Source organism: Eriocheir sinensis, chromosome 22 (assembly GCF_024679095.1).
Source record: "Eriocheir sinensis breed Jianghai 21 chromosome 22, ASM2467909v1, whole genome shotgun sequence".
Taxonomy (NCBI): Eukaryota; Metazoa; Arthropoda; class Malacostraca; order Decapoda; family Varunidae; genus Eriocheir; species Eriocheir sinensis.
In genome coordinates, this window is record NC_066530.1 from 2450334 (window position 1) to 2476518 (window position 26185).

A 26185-nucleotide genomic window follows, 5' to 3' on the forward strand; every position below is an offset into this window, starting at 1 on the left:
CACACACACACACACACACACACACACACACAAACAAAACAAATACCAAAAACAAGCCCATAATTCGTTCCATTTTTGCTCATTCACAGCCGGAGAAAAGTTTGAAATATTCCAATCAAGCGTCAATTCGCGACTAGTTTTCCCATTGAACAAAAATCATCGCCTGAAACTCCACACCGGTAAACTAATCCAAACAAAACAAACGCAGGTAAGCGGAGGTGAGCGCGGAGGTAGTTTGGCGATAACCTGTCAGCCGCGCCACAAGTTATAAAAAAACACACACACACAAACTGATACACATGAAAGGAAAGTTGTGGAGAGATAAATGTAAAGTGCGGTCATGTAACTTTTTTTTTTTTTTTTTTTTTTTTTTTGCTCATCTCTGTTAACGCGAATAAATCAGTGTTAAGCTACAAGGAACGCTATCACCAAACACGTATATACTTTGTCATGATTTTTTTTGTTGTTGCTGTTGTTTGTTCATCAGTGTAAACGTGAATCGGTCAATACTAAGACCGCTTCACATTCTGGCCGTGACATAACGTGGTAAATTTATACTCTGGTTAATTAGAGGAACGGAAATCACCACCTAATTTGTAACGGGTATTTCTGTCGTTTGCTCATCAAATTAAAGGCGAATCAACCATTATTATAACTGATATACTCTGGGCCACTACACAGGTGATAGAAATATTCACAGGTTAATTAGAGGAACGGAAATCACCACCTAATTTGTAACGGGTATTTCTGTCGTTTGCTCATCAAATTAAAGGCGAATCCATCATTATTATAACTGATATACTCTGGGCCACTACACAGGTGATAGAAATATTCACAGGTTAATTAGAGGAACGGAAATCACCATCTAATTTGTGACGGTTTTGATGTTTGCTCATCAATGTGGAGGTGACTCAATCATCATTAAAACTCATACACATTCTGAGCCATTACAAAGTTGATACAAATATTCACCGGTTATTACAGGAACAAAAATGAGCATCTAACTTGTAACGAGGTTTCTGTTTGGTCATTTACGTTACAGACATCGATCAGTATTAATATTTATACACATTTTGAGCCAATCCACAGATGATAAAAATATACACTGGCTAATTAAAGGAACGGAAATCAGCATCTAACTATTGATGAGGTTTTTCTCTGGTCATTAACGTTAGACACCAATCAGTATTAAAATTTAAACACATTCTGAGCCATTACAAAGCTGATACAAATCTGCTCCGGTTAATTACAGGAACATAAATCAGTATCTATCTTGTGATGAGGTTTCTGTTTGGTCATTAGTGTTAGATAAATTAATCAGTATTAGAATCTATACACATTCTGAGCTAATACACACGTTATGAAACTATACACTGGCAATTACAAGAAAAGAAACTACCTTCTAACTTGTATGAGGTTTTCGTTTTGCTCGTTGATGTTACAGAAACTAATACTAGTGAATCTATAGGTGTGCAGAAAATTCCAACAAAGAAAATTCCACCAACGAAAATTCTACCCAGAAAATTCCACCCAAGAAAATTTCACCCATGTAAATTTCCACCCAAGAAAGTTCCACCCAAAAATGATATATGGTAATAATGCAAACAACAGGTTTAAAAGCTTTAATTTTATTGCTTTACTTTCCAGACAATCAAAATTTTCCCAGGTTTAAAAACGAGGTTTAAAATTAAGGCAGACATAAACTACTTTTCCATTGTATTTTATTTAAAGCTTAGTTTAATGGAGGTTATGTGCAACGCCTTTCAGAAACCCCATGATGTCTCCACGATAGTTCTCCACGAGGGCTTTCAGTCTTTTGTTTATAGTCTTGTATTTTTTTTTCGTTTTTGACTAATTTCTTCGGACGTGCAATAATTTTGTTTGTGTGAGGGCTTCTTCTTTTTGTAGTGCAGCACAGAGCTTCCACAAATTCTGGTGCATACTTGTTATAGACGCTCTTAGTGCACTGTGGAAACCTTATATAGCATTATTAGTTCTAGGTTGGTCATTCCGAGTACTCTCTCGTACGGTCCACACCAATTGGGAAAAGAGGTTCTACTCTTCTCCGTCGTTCGCCCCTTCTCCGTTGAATACCAGTGTAGGCGCCTTCAAAGTATGCAATGAATTCAGCGGGTATAACTTCATCATCAGACAGAAGCTCGAATGCATCAACAACGTCCTCGAGCGGTAGAAATGCCAAGCCACTAAAGCATTTTATTTTAAGAGCAAAAGAAGGGTCATTGTTATACTGCTCTTTTTTACCAATTTGACCTATCTTCCGCCAAGGGGATTGACCAAAATGAAACAAACAACCAGAAACTACAGCACTGTGAAAAACCGTTGTGAAAGCAGTGTGTACAGCTGTCTCAAAATCCATGATGCACTGAACTGATCGACTGTTTTGGACGTAAGTTAAAAATAGCCGAAAAAAGTCTTCGATAGGTAGCTTCTTTTATATTAGGAAGCAAAGCAAACACACGTGGGAGACATGAATCATTAATGACAGCATGAACCGTGAAAAGCTGGGTCCAAAGGTTTGGTGCTGCTTTGAATGTTCCGTCACAAGCCCAGGAGTTACTTGTTGATAAGTCATCCAAGCCAGAATCTGTTGCAAATATTAGTATTTGATGCACGTCATCAATGCTACTATCAAACGCCATGAAACTGGAACCATCAGCAAGATATTTAATGAATCAGGGATTTCATATCGTGCGACATGCTGGAAGTGCAGGATATCCTAAAGCAGTCTGTCGCCATTTTTAATAGTCCTAGAAAGCGTGTTAATATGTTGCAATTGCGATCTAGCTTCTTCCTTCCTGAAGTGGTTGTGTAGCACCTGCTATTAATTCTCTTGTTGATGTTGCACAACCCGCATGCACTGCATCGAATTTACTGCAATCCGTGCTTCTACTTAACACATGAAGACGGATGAGTATGACTTCCTGAACGAAACACTGAGGCGGGCTCGTCACAGTTGTAAGGCGTGTGAATACGGGCCTTGCAGCCTGTATAAAACAGTTCACATCTCCAGTAAGTTTTTGTTTTGGTGGGATTGTCTTGATGCTTCTCATAGACGTAGTTTTCTACATCACACAGTTTTCTTTTTTCTTTTTCACTTTTAATAAATGTCAGTGCCATGGTACATGGTATAAATGGGCACGTTTTAATGTAATGGAGAGTAGGGAGAAACTGAAGTAGTAGCCTACTATACCTTCAGAGGACGCTTCTGCTTCGAAGCTTTGAATGTCATACTCACAAGCGTTTATAGTTTCCGGTACTAATTTCACAATCCAGAGCTTTGGTACACCTAAAAGAGCACACACACACACACACACACACACACAGAGAGAGAGAGAGAGAGAGAGAGAGAGAGAGAGAGAGAGAGAGAGAGAGAGAGAGAGAGAGAGAGAGAGAGAGAGAGAGAGAGAGAGAGAGAGAGAGAGAGAGAGAGAGAGAGAGAGAGTGAATACTAGTATTAACAACCTCACACACACACACAAAAGCAAGTACACCTTCTATACTAATTTCACGCATTGTGGGTGGAACTTTTTTGGGTGGAAATTTACATGGGTGAAATTTTCTTGAGTGGAATTTTCTGGGTGGAATTTTCGTTGGTGGAATTTTCTTAGATGGAATTTTCATGGAATCAATCTATACACCTTGTGAGCAAATACACAGCTGATATAAAGTTATAAACACATAAGCGATAAAAAATACACATGGTAAAACATCAGGAAAGTTATCATCCTTTGTGCCGCGATGAGTTTTTTGTCAGTCACTAATAATGTACAGTCGAGTAAATCAGTGATGAAGTTAATGAAAACGAGCCATTACACAGCTGACGAACATGTTGAAATAGAGGCAATTTTTTTATACCTTTAACTAGTGGGTGTGTGGAGGTTGATTCATCTTTATTTTAATACCCGTTGATGAATATATACCAGAGTGTAATAACGCTCAAACGGATATATATATTTTAATCCACTAAAAAAATATATAAAGTTTGAAATAGTGAAATGATATAAATTTAGAAATAGTGAAATAATATTAAGTTTGAAATATTAAAATGATATAAAGTTTGAAATAGTGAAATGATATAAAGTTTGAAATAGTGAAATAATATAAAGTTTGAAATAGTGAAATGATATAAAGTTTGAAATGTGAAATAATATAAAGTTTGAAATAGTGAAACAATATTAAGTTTGAAAGAGTGAAATGATATCAAGTTAGAAAGAGTGAAATAATATAAAGTTTGAAATAGTGAAATAATATTAAGTTTGAAATGTGAAATAATATAAAGTTTGAAATGTGAAATAATATAAAGTTTGAAATAGTGAAATAATATTAAGTTTGAAATAGTGAAATGATATCAAGTTAGAAAGAGTGAAATAATATAAAGTTAGACATAGTGAAATAATGTAAGGTTTGCAATAGTGAAATTATATAAAGTTTGAAGTACAGGAGAAGTTGTCATAATAAATAATTTAATGTGTGTTGAAAATGATATATATTTTAATCCACTTTGTGGATTTTAACTAGCACAAAAAGAGTTGTCGTAATATGATATGGTATGATAGATTTTGCTTTTTTCTTACTGCGTTAAAGCCAAATAACAGTTTTACAAAGAGATACACACTAAGAGCCGTGTAGAATAATTGGTTTCTCCTTGTTAATTATTTAGTAGATTTATATTTTTAAACTAACAAATTTAAACCCAAGATACGTGTCGTGTTAGGTAAGTGCTTTCTCCTTTCCATTCCTCTCGTATTTTCTTTTTTCGTGTTTTTCTTTACTCGTTATTGTAAATCCACATAAACCAACGTCATTGATACACCAATACACCGTGCCAAATTGCCAATGTCTTCTCTTCAACATGCACGTATTTCCCATTTATTTTAAGACAGTTCTCTCTCTCTCTCTCTCTCTCTCTCTCTCTCTCTCTCTCTCTCTCTCTCTCTCTCTCTCTTGGGGTTTATTTTGACGCTGTGGCATTGCGTCACTTTCGAGGTTTATCGCTCTAACCACTAGAACACCGTGCCTAGCAGTTGAGAGAGAGAGAGAGAGAGAGAGAGAGAGAGAGAGAGAGAGAGAGAGAGAGAGAGAGAGAGAGAGAGAGAGAGAGAGAGAGAGAGAGAGAGAGAGAGAGTGAATACTAGTATTAACGACCTCACACACACACACACACACACACACACATAGGCAAAGCTTCATCAGAGGCGTCAAATAACCCTAATGAATCACTGTGGAGTTTTTCAAAGCCTCGACGAAGCGCTGACGCCACAAACGTTGGTCACTTTCATCCGTCTGACGCGCGAGCATTTTTTATTTCTTTACGTTTTGGGGGGTTTGTTTGTTTATGTTTTTTTAAGGTACCGAACGGAAGTGAATGGCGAAACAAGATGGAACAAACAGCCACACGTCGATCCATATTACGTTTTTTTTTTTTTCTTTCTGTCCATTACGTTTATTTTTTCTTTCTCTCCATATATATTACGTTTTTTTCTTTTTTTTTTCTTTACATATTACGGTTTTATTTTTCTTTCTTTAGGCTACATATTATATACGTTTTATTTATTTTCTCTTTCCATATTACGTTTTTTTTCATATTACGTTTTCTTTATTTTCTCTTTCCATATTACGTTTTTTTTATTTTCTCTTTCCATATAATGTTTTTTTTCATATTACGTTTTTTTATTTTCTCTTTCCATATTACGTTTTTTTTTCTCTTTCCATATTACGTTTTTTTTTCATATTACGTTTTCTTTATTTTCTCTTTCCATATTACGTTTTTTTTTTTCTCTTTCCATATTACGTTTTTTTTCATATTACGTTTTTTTTTTTTTTCTCTTTCCATATTACGTTTTTTTTTCTTTCCATGTGACGTTTTTTTTCTTTCTTTACATATTACGTTTATTGTTTTCTTTCTTTTCTTATTGCGTTTATTGTTTTCTTTCTTTTCTTATTACGTTTATTGTTTTCTTTCTTTTCACGTTACGTTTAATTTTTTCTTTCTTTCCATGTTACGTTTAATTTTTCTTTCTTTCTTCCTATGTTTTCCTGCATGTTTCTCCTTTAATGTTTTTTTTAGGGTACATAAGAGATTGGGTGACAAAACAAGATGGAAAATGAAATGGCACGTCGATCCATCTTACTTTCCTCTTTTCTTCCTTTTTATTTTGCTCTATGGATTCCGGCATTTTTTCTTTTATTATTATTATCATTTAGGCTACAGAAGAGAAGTGCATGACAAAATAAGATAAAAAGAAACAACAACACGTCGATTCATAATGGGTTTTTTTTCTATTATTTCCGGCATTTTTCAGTTTTAATTACGTTTTTTAGGATACAAAAGAAAAGCCAATGACAAAAGATGAAAAAAACAGCAACACGTCGATCCATATTACAATGTTTCTCTTTATTTCTAGCACAGACAAATTCAGCTGAGTTCTTTCTATGATTTCGGGCATTTTTATACTTTTCCAGAAGAGAGGTGAACGAATGAAGATGAAAAACAGCAACACACCGATCCAAAGTACAAAGTTTCTTTATTTCTAGCACAGACAAATTCAACTGAGTTATTTCTATGATTTCGGGCATTTTTATATATTTACAAAAGAAAAGAACGACAAAAGATGAAAAGAATAGCAACACGTCGATCCATATTACAAAGTTTCTCTATTTTTACCACAGACAAATTCAACTGAGTTCTTTCTATGATTTCCGGGATTTTTGTACTTTATTACGTTTTTTTAGGGTACAGAAGAGAAGTGAATGACAAAAGATATAAAAAAAAGACAGCAACATGTAGATTCATATTACAATGTTTCACTATTTTTTTTTTAGCAGACAAATGCAACTGAGTTCTTTCTAAGATTTCCGGGATTTTTGTACTTTATTACGTTTTTTAGGGTACACAAGAGAAGTGAATGACGAAAGATAAAAAAAAAAAAGGACAGCAACACGTAGATTCATATTACAACGTTTCTCTATTTTTAGCACAGACAAATTTAGCGGAGTTCCGGCATTTTTATTTTTATAATGTTTTTTTTAGGGTACAGAAAAGAAATGAATGACGTAACAAGATGAAAAACAACAACAGCAACACGTCCATCATACTACAAAGTTTCTCTATTTTTAGCACAGACAAATTCAGCTGAGTTTTTATACGATTTCCGGCGCATTATTTCTATTACTTCACTCACGGCACTTTTTTTACGTTCTTTTTTTAACACTTTTTAACACGTTTTTCTCCTCTAAAAATTACGGCTCAGTATTTCAGTTACTTCCTTTTACTTTCTTGTTTTTATTTATTTATTTCGAACACTTTTAAGGACGTTTTTATCTTCTCAAAACTGCGACTAAGATATTTTAATCCATAAATTACCATCCAATCCCGTGTTGCCCCAGTCCTAAGCAGTTCTATTTTTTGTTTCATTCCACATTTGAACCCTGCATTAGTTTTTCATTCAACATTTGAACACTACATTAGTTTTTTTCATTCAACATTTGAACGTTGCATTTGTTTTTCATTCAACATCTGAACGTTGCATTCATTTTCATTCCACATTCGAACGCCGCATTTGTTTTAATTCCACATTTGAACACTACATTTGTTTTTATTCCACATTCGAACGCTGCATTCATTTTCATTCCACATTTGAGCACTACATTTGATTTTCATTCCACATTTGAACGCTGCATCATTTTCATCCCACATTTGAACGCCGCATATAAGTCAGTGGGGGCAATGCAGAGAGCAGCACTGTCATTACTGGTCCTTCTGATCGCAGGGAACTACTCAACACCAAACAGAAAGACTTATAAATAGTAAAAGTACAGCTCCCTACACAGCAGCAGTTTTCAAAGGCCTGCAATTACACATGAAAATAATAACAGGGCATACCATTTGACATTCACGTTTATTCTTTACATTCTAGCCTTCCCCTTTAATAAAATTCCTAGTAACCGTTTCTTATGTAACAATATTTAAAGTCAAGGAAAGTGTTACTGATCTTATCCTCGAACCACTAATCTTCTCCATCTTACGATTCCTCGAAGCCACAACCTTTCATTATCTCATTTTTGTGTCTACTATTGAGCGTGAGTACTCCTTTACGTGACTGGCAATGAAAGCCCCCTAACTAACTATTCACATCTTCCCCCCGCCAGGGATATCCATTTCCCTCCATCTTTTTTATGATTTCTTACACGCTGGTAGGCATTTTATGAGTACTCGGGGACGCGTGGCCGAGTTGGTCAGAATATCAAACCGCCAGGAACATATATTTTCCCCTATTTTTTATATCTTCCTTTTTTTTATTTCTTACTTTTACATACGAGCATTTTATGAGGAGTTGGAGACGCGGTGGCCGAATGGGTTACAACATCCAGCCGCCAAGAATATTACTTTCCCACTATTTTTTTGTATCTTCCTTTTTATTTCATACTTTTACGTGGGAGTAGGTATTTTATGAGGAGTTGGGGCTGCGGTGGCCGAATGGGTTAGAAATTCGAGCTTTGGAAGTGATAAGCCACGCCAAGGCAGTTCGAACCCGTGTACCGACGCCGCGTGGCTACAAGAAGAGGATCCAGACACCTCTCCACCCGGATCTGACCTCTCTTCTGGCTTCTCGCTCTTCTTTCTTTTGTCGAAGCAGCGTCTACCGTGATATTTTGTTGCTGTTTTTTTGTGTGTTTTTCCCTTGAGCTGCCTCTCTTAACCCGGTAGGTGCGGGGATCATTATCTTAAAGGCCCCTCGAAGCGAATTAATGAGAAAAAATCATCACTCACGCAAACCATTCCATAATATATAGTACCAACGCATTTGTGATCAGTTTACGCATCATCTATTTGGGGGGTTTATATCATGGTAAAAATTTGGCCCATCGCTGGTACACGGCAAAGCCACAAATTTGACCCGTCGCTGCTACCGGGTTAAGAAAAAAAATCAACGACTTCAAAGAGCAAAATTACGGGACGATATTAATGAGAGGATACATCATTAAAGTTTTCGCCTTTAATCTTCGCTGCCTTACGTAACTGCCTTCGTCACTGCCCTCTATTACACAGCCAATTTTAAGGGGTACGTCATATTTTTACGTGGTTTCACAATATATTGGTGGTAAAACTATTTTTCGCTACCAAGAACATTCGTTTTTCACCCTAATCTTATCTTAAAATTCCTAAACAAATTCGTCAAATATACCGTTTTGAGATCTTAATTTTTAACGTCCTGGTACTTAACGGTCTCCCCAACACATTAGGACACCTCTTCTCACGTAATTGACTGTTCTTTCGGCCACCTCTTTGGATTCTTTCCAGGAGCAGCGAGTAGCGGGCTTTTATTTTTTTATTGTTGTTTCCTTTTTTTGTGCCCTTGTGCTGTCTCCTTTTGCTGTAAAAAATAAAAAATAAAATAAAAAGACAAGTTGACGTATAAGCCAGTAGTATGCAAATTATTTCCTTAACTATGAGTATTACCTTCAGCATCATCTGCCATATCTCCAGCCTCCTCCAAGTTGTCATGTGGTAGGTATGCCCGTAAATAAACGAAGCATCTTGTTTCGTGATTCAGTTTTTCAACCACGAAGGATATCACTTTCAGCACGCTCATTCATTTCTTAATTTCTACAGTTTAAAGTTTATTTATACTGCCACACTTAACTATATCTCATGATAATCATATATGTCACTGTAGGTGATTTCACAAAATACTGATCATAAATATTTTTTTAATACCATCAAAATTAGCCAGTGTTATTTTTAAATAATTATCGTCTTATACACTGTCACACTGTAGGATATACCGCATTTTCTCGTAGAATAGTTTACACGCAGGTTATTTAACAATGAAACACGTTATGCATACATTTTCCCCACCAAGAATATCAGTTTCACTCGTGTCATCATATCTTGAAGCGTGCCTTTTTAAATGCTAGCAGTGTTTAGGATATTCCGTGTTTTCTTCGTGCAAATGTTCCAGTCAGTTATTTCCCATGAAAGATCTAATTTTATCTTCACTAGACATATTATTAATTTCATCCTGGTCTTCCCTGTCTAACGCTTCCTCGAGGTTACCGTCTTTCACGCCGCTATTTTTGCCGCGTAAACACACAAGCAGGCCGCCACGGAGGCTCGGTGGCGGCGCGGCGGCGAAATGGCGCTGCAAGGACGTCAAGCCGTGCGGGAAAACACTCCTTGATTACACACCCTGAGCGGTAAACAACCACCTTCACGGCGACCTTCACGCTACACTCTCTCTCTCTCTCTCTCTCTCTCTCGTCCCCTTCCCCTTCTGTTAGACCCCTCCTCCAAAATTAATCTGGCCCTCTTTTCCATTCCTCCATTTCCAAGCGTTCCATTCTCTCTCTCTCTCTCTCTCTCTCTCTCTCTCTCTCTCTCTCGTCCCCTTTCCCCTCCCCTTCCCGACCCCTCTCTTCCCCAATTGGTCATTTCTCTCTCTTTTCTTTACTTTTACCTGATCCTTTTCCTTCCTTCATTATTCTTCTTTTCTATCTTTTTCGTTTGTCATTCTCTCTTATTCCCTTCCTTTTCGGTCCCCTCTCCTCATTACTCTATCTTTCCTTACATTTTTCTTTTTTTTTACTTTGTCCTTCATTACGCAGATTGTTCCACTCGTCTCATTCCGGTCTTGCTTTCGTCTTGTCTGTTCTTACTGGATTTGTAGATTTGGGAATATTATCTACATTTATTATTCTTTATATTTCTTTCACTGCAAATATTTATGTCCTCCTCCTCCTCCTCCTCCTACTACTACTACTACTACTACTATTACTACTACCACTACTACCACTACTACTACTACTACTATTACAACCCATCCTTGTCGTCCATTTATTTACTTTTTTTCTGTAAATACATTGTTATTTTATATAGGAGTGTCCCCCTCTTTTATCTTAAGCGAGTTTGATGATGCTTTTTGATACTCATTTTGCCCAATTTGTTGTACCATAATTCTCTCTCTCTCTCTCTCTCTCTCTCTCTCTCTCTCTCTCTCTCTCTCTCTCTCTCGTCCATCACGTGTTATCAGTCTGGGTCCTTTTGGCTTTTCCTTTCTTTCCGCATCCTTCCTCTCTTCTGATGATATCTTTCCTCTTTGCTCCCCATAGTAAAAGCTGACACGGCACTCTTTCCTTACCAAGAGCACCCACATATGTATACTCTCTCTCTCTCTCTCTCTCTCTCTCTCTCTCTCTCTCTGTCTGTGTGTGTGTGTGTGTGTGTGTGTGTGTGTCGCTCCAAACTCAATAGTGTTACCGTAATGAAGTCTGAAAGCAAGCAATATACTCATGTTATCTCTTATTTATTTATGCTTCTTTGATACAATAAGACGGCAAAAGGACTGAAGTAAAAATATATATAAAAAAAGGCAAGAATATACCACTCATTCAAAAAAATATATCAGATGCCGTCAAGGATATGAAAATTTAGAACCAGGAATGCCTTTTAGGAGAGTTAAGGTCACAGGAAGGAGAGAGTAAAGAGTTGGCTATTTTCCTCTCAATACCAACGTTAATATCACTGTCACACACATTAAAAGAGGAGTTTTTAGAGCAAGGGAGCCAGCTGAAGGGGAAAAAACAATGACAAGAACACATTGGCCAGACAGACGCTGCTCCAACAGAAGAAAACAAAACGAGATGCCAATAAAAAAAAAGAAATAAAAAAATGTTAAAAGAAATCAAAAAATGTTAAAAGAAATCAAAAAATGTCAAAAGAAATAAAAAAATGTTTGGGTTATCGCACGTCCAGTCCTGTCCAACGCTAGCCAAAGGGAGACGAACAGATGGAATATAAAAGGGTGCCAACAGGAATTACCCACATAACGAATAATTGCAGCGTATCGAAAAGTCCTCATTCATACCCAATCGTCAATGTAAGATTAGGAAAAGAGGGTTGGCGTGTGTGCAAAGCCTCGTCCGCATCGTTGCCGGGTTATCGTACTCAGAGCATAGTATTCACCATTTTTTGATGCCTAGCTATTGCCAAGAAACATCAGGAATTAACTATTTTAATGATAAATATAAATTAATCTAGTTATTGGGGACCAGGAGACAGTTTTGGGGTCGGAAGTTGGTAAATATAAGAGGCTGAGTTCGACAATTTGGTAACGTTGCTCGCCCGTCCCAACCAGAGCCAAGAATGATGGGAAGATGAAAGGCAAAAACGGAAAAAAAGTGATCGTCCTGCTGAAATTCGTTACATATCGCGAGTCGCCCAGTAAGACCCTTCCGTATTCCTAAATTAGAGATAAAATATATGTTGACTTCCATGGGTTCAGAGGCTCACCTTACCGCAGTCCACCTTTAAAAATGCGAGAGATGGAGGGCAAGATGAAAAACAGATCATCCCGCTAAAATGGAAGCGATATCGTAAATTGCTCATTCACATCCATTCGTATCCGAAAAAAGTGCCACCTGACCTCGCTCGTGCCCGTTCACAGAATAAAAAAATGAAAGGAAGGAAAGAGATCAAGAACACGAACGGAAAACCAGATCACCGCGCTAAAATGTGGCAGATATCGTAAATTCCTCAATACTCTCCATTCACATTAAAGTGTTACGTGACATGGACCCAACACCTTCACTTCCCTATACCCGGAAAAATTAATGGAAGAAAAGAGATGAAAGATACGAACGGAAAAGCAGATTACAGCGCTAAAATGTGGCAGATATCGTACATTCCTCAATACTATCCATTCACATTAGAGTGTTACGTGACATGGACCCAAAACCTGCCCTTCCCCATTCCCGGAAATATGAAAGACAGGAAAGAGATGAAGGACGAAAGCGGAGAAGCAGATTACTGGGCTAATATCGGGCAGGTGCCAAATGTTCCTCAGTAACATTAATTCGCAGGAAAAAAAGTGTTACATACATATCATGGGTTCGAATCCTTCCCCTTGTCCGTTCCCAGAAAATAATGAAAAGAAGGAGACATGAAAGACGAAAGATGTAACTCAGACCCCCACCGCCACCCCATCCCCCCACCCCACGGTAAAATGGGCAGATATCGAAAATTCCTCCGTAATATCCAGTCGCATTAAAAAGTGTTACCTGTCATGGGTCCGAAACCTTACCCTTTACAATTCCCGGAAAAGAATGAAGGGAAGGAAAGAAATGAAAGACAAAAGCTGAAAAGCAGATCACCGCGCTAAAATGGGGCAGACATCCTAAATTCCTCAGTAATATCCAGTCGCATTAAAAAGTGTTACCTGTCATGGGTCCAAAACCTCACCCTTGACCATTCCCGGAAAAAAATGAGAGGAAGGAGAGATGATAGACAAAAGCTGAAAAGCAAATCACCGCGCTGAAATGGGGCAGACATCCTAAATTCCTCAGTAATATCCAGTCGCATTAAAAAGTGTTACCTGTCATGGGTCCAAAACCTTACCTTTTACAATTCCCGGAAAAAAAATTCAAAGAAGGAAAGACATGAAAGATAAAAGATAAAAAGCAGAGCATAGAGCTAAAATGGGGCAGGTATCGTAAAATACTCATAAACATACAATCGCATTAAAAAAAGTGTTACCAGACATGGGTTTAAAGCCTCTCCCTCGCCCGTCCCCGGAAAAAAATAAAAGAAGAAGTAAAGAGATGAAAGACAAAAGAGAAAAAGCAAATCCCCGCGTTGAAATGGGCAATCCATCTCCCATTTCCCCAATTTCCCTCTAAGGACATAGAGAGAACCCGTTGAAGTTTGCTTATATCCAATGTCTCATCCATCCCTACTCCAAAAAAAGGATGGGCGAAAGAGGAGTTTGCTCATATCCAGAAGCTTATTCAATCCTACTCATTAAAAGAAAACGGAAAGACGAAAGGGAAGAGGCAGAGCAGACCCCTACCTGGTTGGAATTAGCATTTTTTTTCGTAATTTGTCCATTCATACTTATTCGTCTCCAAGTGTTTGGGTCCACTTTGGGAGTTTACTCATATCCAGAAGTTCAAAACCTTATTCAATCCTACTCAATAAAAAAGAAAACGGAAATACGAAAGGCAAGACCCCTCCCTCGTTGGAATTTGCATTTTTTCGTAATTTGTCCATTCATACTTATTCGTCTGTAAGTGTTTGGGTTTCCTGATATCCCGAACCTCATCCATCACTACTCAATAAAAAAATGCGAGAAAAAGTGAAGTTCCCCCGCTGACATTTTTAATCCTACTCATTAAAAGGAAAGACGAAAGGGAAGAGACAGAGCAGACACCCACCTCCCCCGCTGACATTAGCATAAGTTACCCATCCGTACCTAATCGTCTTCATGTGTTGACGTTTGCTCATATCCAGAACCTTATTTAATCCTACTCATTAAAAGAAAAGGGAAAGATGAAAGGAAAGAGACAGAGCAGACCACTCCCTCGTTGGAATTAGCCCACCCCCCGCTGACATTAGCATAAGTTACCCATCCGTACCTAATCGTCTTCATGTGTTCACCTTTGCTCATATCCGGAACCTCCTCCAACCCTCCTCCATAAAAAAAGGAAGATGAAAGGCAAGAAGCTGAACAGAAACGCGCCCTTCCCCCTTAGAATGAAGTTAACGTCCGATCATAAACTGCCCTATTCCTTTTCAAGTGACTGGGTTTACTTAAATCCAGAACCTCTTCTAACCCTACACCATAAAAAAAAAAATGGAAGACGAAAGACAAAAGGCAGAAAAGTCTCATTCCCCTACCCCACCCCCCACCCACCCACCCACCCACACACACACACACACACACACGCTGAAATTAGCATCTTATCGTAAATTGCCAACTCATACCTATTCGTCTTGAGGTAACGAGGAAGAAAACAAGGTTGGCATACGTAAGGAGCATCACCGTTCCCAGCCACGCCTAAAACTGAGAAGATGAAAGATAAAAGGGAGGAAAAAAATCGCCGCTCTGAAAGGGTCTATACATGTCGGGAATTGCCTTTTCGTTCCCCTTCGCCTGCCGCTCACGTTCACATGTTATCTTATTACTCTTCTCCATGTGGCTATCTTTTGCTTCCTAGTTCTTTCCTCTAATCGGAACACACACACACACACACACAAACAGTTCCAGGCCAAGAATATGTGGTATGTTTTTGTTTGTGTGTGTGTGTGTGTGTGTGTGTGTGTGTCTGTGTGTGTGTGTGTGTGTGTGTGTGTGTGTGTGTGTGTGTGTGTGTGTGTGTGTGTGTTATCTCTTTGTTTGGTAGCTAGAAAGGAATGCGTGCTGGCTTACTGGCTTTTTTCTCTTTCCTATTTTATTGTTCCGGTGACGCAGCAGAATATGTAAAAAGATGGAAAGAAAGAATAAGCCGACATACCCGTGAAAGTGGTTTAGAGAAGTATTGGCGAGTGTACAAAAGACAATAAATAGGAAAAAAAAATATTGCATACAAGTACAAAAAAAGAGCAAGTCGAGGAGCACGTTCGTATATTCTAATGGTGAAAATATTTATTGACAAGTAAACGAAGGCGCACACACACACACACACACACAAAAAAAAAAAAAAAAAAAAAAAAAAAAAAATCAATGATACACAAAATTATATTCACAATCAAAGACAAATAAAAGCATTAAAGAAGAAAAGTCACCACGAACAGTTCATCAATCTCTTACGCTACATTTAAAGGCTAAGATTACTGTGAAAAAAAAAAAAACAGAAGCAGAAGGAAAAACAAATACCTTCCTCTTGCAGTGTAATTGTTTGGAGCAGTTTCAAAGAGAGTCGAATACTTCTCCTTCAAAGAGCAATGGAATCAATTTTTCTTTGTACTGGGGTCGACAGGGCAGTGTGTGTGTGTGTGTGTGTGTGTGTGTGTGTGTGTGTGTGTGTGTGTGTGTGTGTGTGTGTGTGTGTGTGTCTATGCCAAATCAAAATAATCAACGTAATAACAGCGATTTGAGGAACATTCACTTTGCAAACACTCTCTCTCTCTCTCTCTCTCTCTCTCTCTCTCTCAAAATCACACACACACACACACACACACACACACACACACACATGTATATTTTAACACTTTATTCATTCATTCATTCCATTCTTTCTTTCTGCCTTCCACTCTTCCTTCCTTCCTTTCTTTCCTTCTTTCTTTTATCTGTTACCATTCTGTATTTTTCATTTTTTCTTTTTTTCTGCATTCATCTTTCCACTCTACATATTCAGTCTCACGGCTCAAGGAAAAAAGATCCCATCAGTCAGACAGTCACTTCCCTACTCTTCCCTTCCCTGCAGGCCAACACTTTTCACCTGCCTTCCCGAGCTGCCTTCCTCTTGCCAACCCGCCCAGCCCAACCTTCGTCCCTTCACATTCCCTCCCACACGCTTGATATTCCTCTCAGCCCCTTAACCCGACTTATTTTTTCTTCTTCAACTTTATATTCAAGAGTGTTGGTCTTACTCTGTGATACATTCTTGACTTTTCATTTTTTTTCTTTACTTAAACTTAAACCAAAGAATCGAAACCACAAATATTACAGTACCAAAATCACATGAAGTTCTCTCTCTCTCTCTCTCTCTCTCTCTCTCTCTCTCTCTCTCTCACACACACACACACACACACACACACACACACACACTGTACTGAAAGGTGTTGAATGCATAATATAGAGACTTAATGAATAATTGATTTATTTGATTTATCTTCTTGATTCTCGTAAAAATATGTTTAATTTGACTTTATTTTTTACCTGAAAACTGAATTGTCTGTCTGATGCATATATTTTTACTATGTCTGTCCGCAGTATCTTAATTTAAAGTAAGATTTTTCTGCAAACAGCCGTACGCCCACATTGCAAGCTCTCCAGATTTCTTATATGTACACAAAGAATACTGGTGACGCTTTTTTATCATTGAGGAAAGAGAAGTATGATTGTGTACCAAGAAAGAGAATAATCAACCATAAAGAGGTTTTTGTACTTCCGTAAATTAAACTCAAAGTCTACATTTTCACACCAATAGAAACAACACGAATAACAGTGAATTTTAGTATTACACAGGGAGGTGAAATATGGCGGTGTTGCATATTTACGAAAATTTAAATGGAAGTCGTGAGGGTCTTTTCCTCTTAAATCTCTCCTGGGCTGAAATTTCCTTAACAAATTTCCCGTTTTTTTTTTTTTTTTTTTTTTTTACACTAACAGAGAGCATTCTTTTCGTAATTTCCCTCCGTACCTTAAAGGGAGGATTGTTAATAACGTTTTCCTTGTTTTTTTTTTTTTTTGTTTGTTTGTTTTACTCTGTCCGTCTCGTGTGCCATTAAAAAAAAAAAAAAAAACAGCCTTCCTCCGTCTGTATTTCTTCCTGCCTACGACTTCAGCTCTTCCAAGGGGAGAGTATTAAGGCCCCTCTTCTTCCGAAATTAACCTCTCTTCTGGCCACTCATCCTTTTTTTCTTTTTATCGGAGCGGCGTCTGGTGGGTTTTTCTGTTGTCGTGTATGTGTTCTTCCCTTGAGCTGCCCCCCTTGCTGTAATATAATTTTGTTCTGAATCAGGCACTTCAAACGGTATCGAGTTGTTGATGAAGAGAAGGAAGGTCGTGTTTATGTAAAGTTTATGGAAGGGATTGAGGAAAGTAATGTAAAAATATGACAAGAGTTAAAGGAATATCCACAATTGGAGTATATAATTTTTTTTCTATTTATATTCTTCGTTTGTCTTGTGCCGTAAAGAATGTAGTGAAACGGTATGAATTTCGTAGATGAAGAGAAGGAACGTCGTGCTTATGAAAATTATATGTAAGGGAGTAAAGTAACGTAAAAAAAGTTAAAAAAAAAAAGTAAAAAAGAAGTAAGAGTTAACGGAAAATCCATCATTAGCGTTTTCCATTTTTTTTCTCCTTGTTTTGTCTCCTGCTCCATAAAAGATAACACGTACCACTGAGCCAGGCATTTGAATCGTATCGTATCGAGTTCGCAGGTGCAGAGAAGGAATGTCGGGGCGATGCGTTAATGATATCAGAGGGAAAAGCGAATGTGATGTAAAAAGGTAAAAACAACGTTGCCAGATTATCGTCCTCAGCCGCTTATATTTCCCGACTTCCTGCCCCAAAACTGTCTTCTGGGCTCCAATAACGAAACTCATTTATAGTTATCGTTAAAAGAGTTAGATTCTGATGTTTCTTGGCAATAGTTAAGCGTCAGAAACCGGTAAATACTATGCTCTGAGTACGATGATCTGGCAACGCTGGGTAAAAGCAAGAGGCAAACGAATCTCCAAAATTAGTTGATTCGGAAATACCTTAAAATAAACAATACCGAGACGTCGGCTTTCTTTAATACGAAGGGTCTTTTCTTCACCCTTATTACTGAAAACACTGAGTCCACATTCTTACCGTAAACAGAAGCACTCCGTGATATTACCTTTCAGTATTAACAAGTGAAGAGATAAATGTTACGTAGTTATTTTAAGAGTAACCAAAGCGAAGGCGGGAAGAGATTTTTACTTTCTTCCCAAATTCTACTTTCACCGTAACAAAATATTCTGATTTTTCCCATAAACGGAAGCAATATCGAGACCACCTTTCATTACCGTCGAGAGAGGAAAAATATGTATATGCAGTAAGTTAGGGGACGGAGGAAGCATTTTTTTAACAACCTAACTTCCTTTTGTATTGATGCGAGTTAAGATTTTCAAATTTATAGAAAAGAAAAATTAATACTAACTTCCAATATTGCTAAGTTAAGGAATAATTTCAGAAAAGGTAGAAAGGAATTTTTACTACCAAGATTTCCCTTTTAATATTAGCGGAGTGTCCAGACTTTCATGGGTCCAGACCTTTGTGAATTCTAGCAAACGAAATCAGTGAAAATTTAGCGATATATTGGTGAATTTTAACGAATGGTTTTAGACAATTTGAAAGAATGACTTTACAGAATTTTAGCGAATGACTTTGATGAATTTTACCGAAAGATTAATTAATTTTGGCGAGGCATTAGTGAAATTTAGCGAAAGGTTTAAGTGAATTTTAACGAAAGATTTTAGCGAATTGTAGTGGACGGTTCAAATATTTAAGGGTTCTGATTTTAGCGAATTCCGTCGTTGTTTACAGGATGAAATAAAGCATGCTTGGCCCTGCCCCTCTGAACAATCCCCTCTTGAAACATTCTTTTGATCTCTCTCTCTCTCTCTCTCTCTCTCTCTCTCTCTCTCTCTCTCTCTCTCTCTCTCTCTCTCTCTCTCTCTCTCTCTCTCTCTCTCTCTCTCTCTCTCTCTCTCTCTCTCTCTCTCTCTCTCTCTCTCTTCTCTTCTTCTTCTTCTCCCCTTTTCCTCTCCTTCCTTTCCTCTCTCCCTTCTTCCTCTTCCTCTTTCTCCCCCTCCTCTATCTTTTCTCTCCTTTCTTTCAGTCTCCTCTTCTTCCATTCACCTTTTCCCTCCAAGCATTTTTATTCTCTCACCCGTCCTCAGTTTCCTCCTACGTTTCTTTTTTTTTTCTTTTCTTCTTCATCTCTCTTCCCTTCTCGTCCTCCTCCTCTTCCTGTCTCCCTTCTCACTCCTTTTTATTTTATTTCCCTTTTACTCTCAACTTCCTCCTCCGATGTCTTCTCCCTCCTCCTCCTTTCCTTTTTTTATTCTTTTCTACATGATCTCTCTTCCTTTCTCTTCCTCCTCCTCTTCCAGTCTCCCTTTTAATTCCTTTCCTTTTTTTTTCCCTTTTTCTTCAAGTTCCTTCTCCGATGTCTTTTTCCTAATTTTCCCTTTTTCCTTTTCTACTTGAGCTCTCTTCCTTCTCTTCCTCCTCCACTTCCTTTCTCCTTCTCCTCCTTTTTCATTTTCTTTCCTCCTTTCTCTACTTCATCTTCTTCTATGTCTTCTTCTTCTCTGTCTCTGTCTTCTTCTTCTTCTCTGTCTCTGTCTCTGTTTCTGTTCTCTGTCTCTGTTCTTCGTCTTCTTCTTCTGTCTCTGTCTCTGTCTCTGTTCTCTGTCTCTGTTCTTCGTCTTCTTCTTCTGTCTCTGTCTCTGTCTCTGTCTCTGTTCTCTGTCTCTGTTCTTCGTCTTCTTCTTCTGTCTCTGTCTCTGTCTCTGTTCTCTGTCTCTGTTCTTCGTCTTCTTCTTCTGTCTCTGTCTCTGTCTCTGTCTTTGTTCTCTGTCTCTGTCTCCTTCCATTTCCTCATATTCCTAATCTTCATCATCCTCTGTCTTCTTCGTCTTCTTCTCTGTCTTCTTCGTCCGAATCTTTTCCTTCCATTTCCTCATATTCCTGATCTTCATCATCCTCTGTCTTCTTCTCTCCTTATGTTCATTTTCGTTTTTCCAATTTATTTGTCTCTTTGCTTCTTCTCCTTCTCTTTCCTACGTATCATACATCTCTCTCTTTTTCCCTTTGTGTTATCCACCATTCCCTTTTTCTCTCGGCGTTCTCCTCCTCCCTTCTTCTCTCCTGTTTATTTTCCTCTTTTCAATTTCTTTATATATTTGCTTCTTCTCCTTCTCTTCCTACGTATCATACATTTCTCTCTCTCCTTTCTCTTCCCATTCAACTTTCCTTTTCTCTCTCGGCGTTCTCCTCCTCCCTTCTTCTCTCCTGTTTATTTTTTCTTTTATATATTTATCTCTTTCCTCCTTCTCTTTCTCTTCCTTCGTGTCAAACATCTCTCTCTCTCTCTCTCTCTCTCTCTCTCTCTCTCTCTCTCTCTCTCTCTCTCTCTCTCTCTCTCTCTCTCTCTCTCTCTCTCTCTCTCGTTTTCATTAGCCAACTTTTCCTCTTCCTCTCGTTGTTTTCCGTTCTTCTTTCCTGTTTCTTTTCCTCTTTTCAGTATATTTATGTTTTTCTTTTTTCTTTCTTCTTTCATATCAAACATTTATCTCTCTCCTCCTTCTCTTTCCTCTCGTTGTTCTCCTTTTCCCTTCGCCTGTCAGTCTCTTTGGCGCTAGAACATATTGCATTTTTAGACCAAACAGAAAACAACGAGTCTTTACATATATTTCTCCTTGTTGAAGACTCGCAAAGACCGACGACGCTACGTTTTGAGGCGTTTTCACAGTATTTTCTCTTCTTGTTCGTCATAGTACGCAAAAGAGTAAGGAGGGGAGAGAGAGAATAAGAGTGGAATAGATAAATGGATAGACACATTGATGGGCAAGTTTATATACGTGATATTTCTCGTGAATTTCTTCCTTTGCATTTCAGTTTATGTTTTTTGCTTCGCTCCTGTTGCAGAATGACCGTTACTCCTCCTCCTCCTCCTCCTCCTCCTCCTTCTTTTTCTTCAGTCTTCTTCTTTTACTTTACTTTGCCTTCTTCTTCTTCTTCTTCTTCTTCTTCTTCTTCTTCTTCTTCTTTTTCTTCTTCTTCTTCCTCTTCCTCTTCCTCCTCTTCCGGTCATTTTTGTCTTCCTCCCTCACCCCTCTTCCAGCAACGATTTTCTCTTCCTCCTTCTCCTCGTCCTTCTGTTTATTTGCTTACTCTCTCTCTCTCTCTCTCTCTCTCTCTCTCTCTCTCTCTCTCTCTCTCTCTCTCTCTCTCTCTCTCTCTAGTACATCATGATTTTCTTATTTTTTTGAGAAAACAGTATAGAATGTCCTGAAAATTATTACTCGCATTTCCGAACGAAGAAAAGTCACGCTCGAATGCGTCTCTCTCTCTCTCTCTCTCTCTCTCTCTCTCTCCTTCCTCTCCTTCTTCTCTCTCTTCTTCCTTCTTCCTTCTTCTTCCTTCCCTTCTTTCTCTTCCTTCTCCTCTTCTCTCTCTTCTCCCTTTTTTCCTTTTCCTTTCCTCTCTCTCTTCATTCTCTCTTCTCTATCTCCGCTCCTCTCCTCTCTTCTCCTTTTTTCTTCCTTTTTGCCCTTTTTTCCTCCTCTTTCTCTTCATTTCTCCACTCCACTCCACTCCTCTCTCTCTCTCTCTCTCTCTCTCTCTCTCTCTCTCTGATACACTCACACCGGAATCATGGCTGCAGGAGATGAGATTGTGCGCCGGGAAAACCTATAAAACGGGCTCACTCAACACCGAGTCCTTTTATTTCCGAGGCAAAGATCTGTGTCGCGAGAAGAACCGGGCGTGTCTTCCTAAAGGTGGTGTACTTTTTCCCCCGTTTTCCCTTTGGCAGCTTGGAAGGAAGACGAGGAAAGGAAGGGATAAGGGTAGATGAATGTGTGAAGGAAGTACTTAGGAAGATGTGAAGGTCCTGAGGGAAGAGATTGAGTAAAATATAGCCTGAGAAATTATGATATTCTTTCCCCCGCTTTCCTTTTCGCAGCTTGGAAGGGAGACGAAGAAAGAAAGGGTGAGGGTTAGAGGAATGTGTGAAGGAAATACTTAAGAAGATGTGAAGGTCCTGAGGGAAGAGATTGGGTAAAATATAGCCTGAGAAGTGATGTTCTTATCCCCGTTTTCCTTTTCGCAGCTTGGAAGGGAGACGAAGAAAGAGAGGGTGAGGGTTAGAGGAATGTGTGAAGGAAATACTTAAGAAGATGTGAAGGTCCTGAGGAAAATGATTGGGTCAAAAATAGCCTGAGAAATGATGATATTTTTTCCCCCGTTTTCCCTTTCGCAGCTTGGAAAAGGACACGAGGAAAGAGAGGGTGAAGGGTAGATGAATATGGGAAGAAAGTACTTGAAGGAATAAAGAAAGGAAGATGTGAAGGGAATGTGGAAAGAGATTGGATAAAATAGTGACTAAGAAATGGTGGTGTTCTCCCCCCCCCTCCCCCCGTTTTCTTTCTGGTAGCTTGGAAGGGAGACGAGGAAAGAAAAGGTGAAGGGTGCACATGGATGAATATGGGAAGAATGTACTTGAAGGAATAAACAAAGGAAGATGTGAAGGGCATGAGAAAAGAGACTGAGAAGAAATGGGACTAATAAAAAGAACTGAAGAAATATGGAAAATGCTAAAAAAAATGACATGAGAAAAAGATATGAAAATAGTTTGGCTAAAATTATGTAAAAAAAAAAAAATCTGAAGAGCATTGGGAGGGGAGAGGTAACCGGAACACAGATAAAGAAAAAATGTCTATGTCTGATAAAATGACAAAAAGAGAAAATAAAAAGTCGAGAGTGTTCAGAAAAGAAGAGAAGAGCATTGGGAGGGGAGAGGTAACCGGAACACAGATAAAGAAAAAATGTCAATGTTTGATAAAATAACAAAAAGAGAAAATAATAAGTCGAAAGTGTTCAGAAAAGACGCAAAATACTTGAAAGGAATGGATAAATAAAAAGCTCCTGTATAGAGTGGCTGAGGTAGATACTTGAAAATGCCAAACTGCAGAAGCACCAAAAAATAAATGAGAGGAAAAGGAAGGGGACGAGAAAAACATGGATAAAAAAGGATTAAGAAAATAAGTGAAAAAAAATTTGAAATACTTAAACAATAACTTATGAGGATGGGACATATGGAAATAGTCTGGTAAAAAAAATGTTAAAACGAACGTACTAGACAATGAGAGGGAAAAGGTGAATGAGAAATAGATAAAAAAAAAAACAGTAAAGAAGTGCTTGATAAAATAACAAAAAAAGGGAAAGAAAATGGAGAAAGAGCTTACGTAAAACAGGAAAATACATGAAAGAACACCAAGAAAAAGGAATAGGTTATGAAAAATCTACTGTATAAAATAGAGTAGCTAGGCAAACACTTCAAAAGCCAAACTCTAAAGGCATCAAAAGCTAAGTATGGAGAGGAGGGAAGCCAAGAGGAGAGCAAAGTAAAAGCGAGTGATGGAAAGGATGGTTTTTGTATAGTGACTGATGAAAGGTCTTTGAAGGGAGGCGAGAGGAGGGAAGGAGTCGTGAAGGAGGGAGAAGAAAAGGAGGGAGTAGTGAAGGAGAAGGGAGACAAGTGACGAAAGCCAATCCAATAAAGGGTGAATACAGAAACGGTGTTGCATGAAAGGATGAAGGGAGATGCAAAGGGAGGGTGTGCTGAGGAAATACCGAGGTGAAAAGAAAATGATATTACAGAAAAGGGAGAGATGATTATGTAAGAGTAAAGAAAGAGAATGGGATGGAAGATTTAGATACGGCGTTGGAGTGAAAAGGGAGACGGAAAATGGAAAGGAAAGATGTGCCACGGAAATAGGGAGGGGAAAAGAAAAAAATAATATAACAGAGAAGGGAGAAGTTATTATATATGAGTAAAGAAAGAGAATAGGATGAAAGATTTAGATACGGCGTTGGAGTGGAAGGGAGAATGAAAATGGAAAGGGAGGGTGAGCTAAGGAAATATGGAGGGGAAAAGAAATACTACAGATAAATATATAAGAGTAAATAAAGAGGAGGGGACGAAAGAATTAGATACGGCGGTGGAATAAAAGGGGGAAAATGACAATGAAAGTGAAAGATGTGATAAGGAAATACGGGGTGAAAAAATATTACAGAAAAGGGAGACATGATTGAATGAAAGTAAAGAAAGAGAAAGTGATGAAAGATTTAAGGAAGACGGAAGGGATATTTATCAACGGTAGGTATTTGAACGATGTTGACGGGGATGAACACCGAAGTTTAGAGCAGCTTTAGCGAATTTGCCCTCAATTTTACTTTTAACGAAGACGGGCAAAAAATATCAGGCAAAGTATGGAAATGTGATAAAATAGTTCACGACGACAAAAAGGAAATAATAAGAATGTTGAGGAAGATAGAGGCGAGAAAATAGAACAGTAAGTAGAGAAGGGATTTTATTATGTGGAAAGAGAGCGTTGAGGAGAAGAGAAATTCCTATACGAGAAAATTCGACATGAAAATTCCTATGTGACAAAATTCTTTACGAGGAAATTTTATACGAGGAAAGAAATATGTACGAAGAAAGAGAACGTGGACAATAAGGGTAATAAAGGAAGGAGAGGAAAGAGGAGTAAGGGCAAGGTATTAAGGCGAAGGAAACGGTACAAGAAGACGCAGGAACCATGAAGGAAGGAGGTTGTTAAGGGTAAAGAGAGCGAGGGATGAAAGGCTAAGGAGGGGAGGAGAGGAAATTAAGTAGAAGCAACGTACTCTGGCGATGCTAATGAAGACACAGAGAGAAGGAAAAAAAGGAAAACAGCGGGGAGGGAGGTAATTGAAATGGACCAGACCGACACTAACTATAAGACATTTCGCCGCCCAAGAACACATATTTGACAAGGCTTTCGTAGGAGTTGTGGGCATATCCAGGAGTAGTTGTATGACCCTTGTGGTAGTTCGACCCTTCTTCTGTACCATGAACCTAAAGAAACACTCATTAGAACCCGACTGACCCCCTTTTTGGCCTTTAGTAATAGCTGATGTGAGAAGCGAAAGCGTCTTATATTATGGACGTGTGTTATAAGGTATTGCAGACATAATAGAAGCGAGACGAAGTAAACGGAGGAGGCAATAGGATGTTGAATTAGAGGAGACGAGTATGAACTATCTACTTACTACTAAACGAAGCATAAATATTTACCTACCTTAACTGTACGTATATGTGTTGAGTCAGCCATCTGTAAAAAAAAAAAAGGGAAATAAGGTTAATAAAGAAAAAAAGAACACTGCACTTACTCTGATGAACACACAAACCACTATACTTTTACTTAATCAAGACAGGTATTTAGAGCACGATAGCAGTGAGAAAAGAGGAACATGAACAGCACTAGACTGGACGGAAATAGGAGGCACTCAATAAGAAAAAAATGAAAAAACACACTTGCCTTGATACTTTACTTAATCAAGACAGGCATTTAGAGCACGATAGCAGTGAGAAAAGAGGAATATAAACAGCACTAGACTGGACGGAAATAGGAGGCACTCAATAAGAAAAATAGAAAAAAGAAGAAAACACTTACTCTGATGAACACACAAACCACTATACTTTACTTAATCAAGACAGGCATTTAAAGCACCATAGCAGTGAGAAAAGAGAAATATGAACAGCACTAGACTGGACGGAAATAGGAGGCACTCAGTAAGAAAAATAAAAAAAAGAAGAGCACATTTCCCACATCAAAACACAAGCCACTATACTTTTACTTAATCTAGACAGGTATTTAAACCCCGATAGCAGTGAGAAAAGAGAAATATAAACAGCACTAGACTGGACGGAAATAAGAGGCACTCAGTAAGAAAAATAGAAAAAAGAAGAGCACATTTCTGTTGTTCATTGATGATCTTCTTTCCAAAACGAACTGTCCCCTCCATTCCTACGCCGATGATTCCACTCTGCATTACTCAACTTCTTTTAATAGAAGACCCACCCTACAGGAACTTAACGACTCAAGGCTGGAGGCTGCAGAACGCTTAGCCTCAGACCT

General features: G+C 38.2%; 1 long non-coding RNA gene across 1 annotated transcript in view; it reads right to left on the reverse strand.

Moving 5' to 3' along the window:
* LOC127001931 (uncharacterized) overlaps nt 1-26185 on the reverse strand; it is an 81752-nt gene that overhangs the window by 26037 nt on the left and 29530 nt on the right. The window contains exon 2 of the long non-coding RNA XR_007755565.1: nt 25346-25378. This is a non-coding gene — a long non-coding RNA (uncharacterized LOC127001931). The remainder of the gene's footprint in view (nt 1-25345; nt 25379-26185) is intronic.